General features: G+C 42.8%; 1 pseudogene; it reads left to right on the top strand.

The window, feature by feature from the left end:
- Window positions 1-502: 502 nt before the first annotated feature.
- Window positions 503-5,492, top strand: LOC136532347 (probable galacturonosyltransferase 4; annotated as a pseudogene).
- Window positions 5,493-5,729: the final 237 nt, after the last annotated feature.

Raw genomic sequence — 5,729 nt, 5'->3', positions numbered from 1 at the left:
GACTCAAACTGGACATAGGGCACGTTGTCCTGAACTAGTATAAACCCTGTGTCATTGAGTGCTAGGTCACCTCCGATCACAACTTACGACAAAACTACAAATATTTACTTGTTAGTCACTTTCTGCACCGACAAACATGGTCCCCCTCCCGCACGTATGCTCGCCCCTTCTCCGGCGGCTAGAGGTTGAAGATGAACCTAACTGGTGGAGCCCACATGTAAGCGAGTGGAGGGAGAGAGAAGCCGCAGCGGGAGGAGTGGCGCATGCCACGCTTGCTGACTACGTGGCATGCCACATCAGCAAAAATGATAAAAAAATAGAAGAGTTACTATTAATGATGACAAATATGTAGGCTCTCGTATAAAAATAGCGAAAGAAGAAGTGCCATGGAAAAAAAAGTTAAATGTCCCCCTTTTACCCGTGGCAGTGGACGGCGCCGTACCTACGCTCCGTCGGCTCACGCGCGATTTCCTTTCATCGCCCGACTCCCTCTCCCTCCCTTGGTTTCACTCACCGCCCCATCGCTCGGTTTCTGTGGCGGCGTCGAGCGGCGCATCTGGAGAGGTGGACACCTCCGACCCCCCCCCCCACCCCCACCCCCCGTCCTCTGCTGCAGCGCGCACGTACTCCTTCCCTAGCCAGGAAGAATCGTATCCTGTGCGGACCTACTACTCCCTCGACTCCTGTGCGCATCGCTGGCGTCCTCGTCTTCCTCTGCAAGAAGCAGTCCGTGCAGCCACGAAGCAACCCGGGGCGCCTTCCTCCCTCACCGTGTCTGCTCGTACCCGCATCCACCTCGTCTGCCCAGGAATGCAGGAGGAATGTCTGCAGTGAGGGACTGAGGGGAACCCAAGGCCGAGACAAACTCATCGAGGAAAACCAAGCGCCGAGATGGTGAGGACGAGGACGAGGTTGCTGCTGCTGCTGCTCCTCGCCCTCACGGTGCTTTGCCCGCTCGCGCTCTACACTAGCCGCCTCCCCGCGGCGCTTAACCCCATCCGTAAGCGCTCCCTCCCCTGCGTGATCTGTACAAGATTTGACTCCCTACTTGGGCGTTTTCTTGTTGGCGTTAGGGTTCTTAACGATTTTGCTGCCCCATTTTTGCAGAAGCGCTGGATTTTCCTGGAGAAATCACGAATCTGGTGAGTGGTTTTTTTTTGGGGGCTTTCCTCGGTGGATTTGAGATCCTTGTGGATTTTTCTCTGGATCTTGATGGTTATGTTTATTGGTTATTAAATGTCGTTGTAGGGCCATGGCGGCAAGGCAGACAAGCTGAATGCACTTTCTCTGGTAAATCGCGGCCCACCTTTTTGGGATTTTTTTCTTGGTCAGAGGGGCAATTAGTCACGGATTTCCGTTTCCTTTGGATGCAGGAAACCGTGAGCTCTTTGAAAGAACCTGTCGGCATTGTCTTCTCAGAGGAACTGACTGAGTCTAAGAGCCAAGGTACATTGATCACCAATTCACCATTGTTGTTTCGAAGGAACTCGTTCTTGTGTTTGTAAAGTTGGTGCAAATGTGGTTTCGGAGGAGATTAAGCAGTTCAAGACTTTCATTTTCATTGTTTGTCTAAGACCGATTGCACATAAACTGTGTGTAGATTTGCCATTGACGAAAGTAGGGGAGCACAAGAGCCACGTGCTCTTTGAAGTGACGGTTGCTGCTGATGGCACTGCATTGAAAGCTAATGAAGTGATCAAGCAAGTGACAACGCTGGAAGCACAGGATGGCGGCTTGGTGAAGGGAGCAGGCGTTTCAGATGAGCAGGAGACAAACATTGGATCACAGCAGCAATCTTCTTCTGAGGTTGGTATTTGCAAATTTTAGTTGAGTTGTCACCTGAGGATTAGTTTTGTGAGATTTGGGACCATGAATTGTCATTTGCATTATTGGAGTTAAGACCAAGCTTTGAAATCGGTTGGTAGGTGATGTCTATCTGCACTTATTGCACCTAACCCCATGGTGCCCAATCCTATTAGTGCTTTTTATAAAAAAATGTTGTGGCTGCTGGAGGGTTGTGATATCTTTCATTTTTCTTGGCACAGCATGTCAAAATTAATTCTAATGTCATTCGGCAATTTATGTTATGGGGAATACACTTGTTTTGTCTGGTTAAATATTCTGAGGGTTATGTAAATGGGTTTAAGTATTAGTTTGTCGTGACTAAACTTAACCAATAAATTCTGGTGTGGAGTTTTGAGTGGCTCCGCGCACTTACATCACAAGTTCAATGTGTACTAAATGTTATGATGGTGCTCTCTTTGTTTTCTCTGTCGATTCTTAATGGACAAGTTTGCATCAATCCCTTTTACAATATGAACAACAGCTGTGACTGAGTTGTTCTCGTCCAGTTGTCAGCTAGGGATTCATTGAGTTGTAGTTCATCAACGTTTGCATTGGCCCGTGATTAGCTCAGCCCTGTTTGTTTCATTCTTGAGGTACAGATGAGGCACTACGTGAAAAATGCAACACTGTTCTGGAATCTTGGTGGTTTGGCTTCATTCTTTTTTCGTTCACATGCTTATACTAGCCCCCAACTTTTGCCTCCCAATATTCTTTTCCTTCTAATATGTTAAATCATCACTTAACTTGGGATTCTTGTATCAGCTTTGCAAGTAATGCTAAAAGCTTGAACTAAGGCCCCACTTTGTGGCTTATTTAAAGTAGAACATCATCCAAATATTCCCTCAAATTTAGTGCCAATAGGAAAGTTGTAGTTTCTGACCAAATAAACCAAACAGGCATGGTCTCATACTCAAGAGGCCATGATGCCCAATCATTTAGTCAATATTTTCCTCTTTTGTTTCGTTTACATTGTAAAATATTTGTCTACATACTGCAATCAGCCAATCACATACACCTTAATCTTTTGCCATAGTATGTTGTATTTTATTTGGTAGAAAATTACTTTCATAGTTTTTCATGGATCCTGGATCTTTATGACCTTATCGCATGACCTATTTACAGGAAAGTTCACAGGACACTATGCCTAAACAGTCACCTGCAAAGGTTATAATGGAGAACTTCCAATCAGCTAAAACAGATGGTAAAACTAAAATTACTGTTTTACCTGATGTGCGGATCCGAAATATCAAGGATCAGTTAATCAAGGCGAAGGTCTACCTTGGTCTTAGATCCATTAGAGCGAATTCCCAGTATCTTAAAGACCTACGGCAGAGGATACGAGAAGTTCAAAAGGTGCTTGGTGATGCATCCAAGGACTCTGATCTACCAAAGAAGTAAGGCTCTCATTAGTTCTGCTGACTTGCTTCATATTATAGCATTTTGTTGTGCATAGGAATCAGTTGGATGCAGTAACATTTTCATCTACTTGTTCAGTGCAAATGAGAAGGTTAAAGCACTGGAGCAGATGCTGATTAAGGGAAAACAGATGCAGGATGATTGTTCTATTGTTGTCAAAAAGCTTCGAGCTATGCTTCATTCAGCAGAGGAGCAGCTGCATGCACACAAAAAGCAGACTGTTTTTTTCTGACACAACTTGCAGCTAAAACCCTTCCTAAAGGTCTTCACTGCCTCCCCCTGAGACTAGCTAATGAATACTTTTCATTGGATCCTGTTCGGCAGCAGTTCCCAAACCAACAAATACTCATTAACCCAAAACTGTATCATTATGCCTTGTTCTCGGATAATATACTAGCAACAGCGGTTGTTGTTAATTCGACAGTGTTAAATGCTAAGGTATGTAAGTTTAGTATATGGTTCTATATTTGACTTTTAACTGAATGATGGCATCATACTGAGTGGAACTATTGTTTCCAGCATCCTTCTGATCATGTTTTCCACATAGTAACTGACAAACTGAATTATGCTCCAATGAGAATGTGGTTCCTCTCTAATCCTCCGGGGAAAGCAACAATTGAAGTACAGCATATTGGGGAGTTCACATGGCTAAATGACAACTACACTCCAGTACTCAAACAACTTGGGTCCCAATCCATGATTGATTACTACTTCGGAACGAATCGTGCAAACTCAGATTCAAACTTGAAATATCGAAACCCGAAGTACCTGTCAATCCTTAATCATCTGCGTTTTTACCTACCTGAGATTTATCCAAAGCTTGAGAAGATGGTCTTTCTTGATGATGACATAGTAGTAAAGAAGGATCTGACTGGCCTTTGGTCAATCAATATGAAGGGGAAGATAAATGGTGCTGTTGAGACTTGTGGAGAGAATTTCCATCGCTATGATCGATACCTGAATTTTTCAAATCCTATTATCGCCAAGAGTTTTGACCCGCATGCTTGTGGTTGGGCTTTTGGAATGAATGTGTTTGACCTGGCTGAATGGAGGCGGCAGAACATAACACAAGTCTATCACTTGTGGCAGAAGCTTGTAAGATTCTCACACCCTTATCACACTGGGTTATTTATGTCAGCTCATTTTTCTCATTTTTTCATACATGTTCATGAAAAAGAAATTAACTGTGCTGCAATTGTGAGTAGCAGTGTTTGTTTGTGTTAGGGTTCAGTAGTAAACTAGAACTTTCTTGGGGTTTATACCTAGAAAGGTTGCACTGGAAATACCCACAATGATTTGAACCATATATTGTGCGGAGTGTTAGTCTATACTGTGCCACCAGAGAAGATAATCTTACATTATGAGGACATTAAAACTCAAGAAAAGATTTGGGACCATAATTTCTATAGAGAATGTATATAAATATTTTTGAACAATTTTTCTCTGTTTTAAATAATGTAGAAAACTTTGTTTCATAACTTATATTCACTCAAATATATTTGATTCTATTCTGTTTGTCTTCTTTCATGGGAACTTTGGTTACATGCACTGATTATGATTCAGTACTGAGTAGTTTTAAGTTGATTCCTCTTTTTTTTTTTATCTTTTTGCAGAATGAAGATAGATCGCTCTGGAAACTTGGTACTCTCCCTCCGGGTTTGATCACATTCTGGAACAAGACATTTCCCCTCAGCCGGTCATGGCATGTTCTTGGTCTAGGTTACAATCCCCATGTAAACAGCAGAGACATTGAGCGTGCTGCGGTCATACATTACAATGGCAACATGAAGCCCTGGCTGGAGATTGGCCTGCCCAAGTTCCGGAGCTACTGGTCCAAGTATCTGGATTATGACCAATCTTTCCTGCAGGAATGCAACATTAATCCATGAAGGAACCTGGTCCTTCTAATCCCTTCTGACATAACCAATAGCTTGTTTTCTGTCGATGTGCCCTTTAGTGTAGTCAGCATAGTATTCAATTTGATTCTTGCTTTAGATTTCAGCTGTTAACAAGATCTCTTATTTCCTGTGCGTCTTGTTAGACCCCTCAGCATAATTGCAGATATAGCTGTAATGTTTTTAGAGCAGGGAAAAATTTAGATAGTGCAATGCTCTTATGTGATATCGCCTTTATGTACTGAATGTTTGCTGCAAACGTGGTGATATGAAATTTGGAAGCAGACTTTCCCAACAATTTAGTAGGTATTCAACTGGGTATGATATTGCATTGCACCCTTGAGTTTGTTGCGATGTTGCCCTTTATTATAATTTTTTCTGGACAGAAACAGTAGCAGAACTTCAGTGCCATTGTACAGATTGAAGTTTGCGTGTCCTATTAAATATTGTTGTCCAGAAGATCTTGGACTGGTTATCATGTCATTCTTACATTAATCGACCTACGTGTGTTATGAATTTGAGCAGTCGTGAGCCACGGTTACTTGGGAATTCAGACTGTCATGTCATTTCTCC

The sequence above is a fragment of the Miscanthus floridulus genome, unplaced genomic scaffold (assembly GCF_019320115.1).
Source record: "Miscanthus floridulus cultivar M001 unplaced genomic scaffold, ASM1932011v1 fs_585_2_3, whole genome shotgun sequence".
NCBI lineage: Eukaryota > Viridiplantae > Streptophyta > Magnoliopsida > Poales > Poaceae > Miscanthus > Miscanthus floridulus.
Note: the sequence above shows the minus strand (reverse complement) of the source record. Positions and strands in the feature narration are given on the sequence as shown.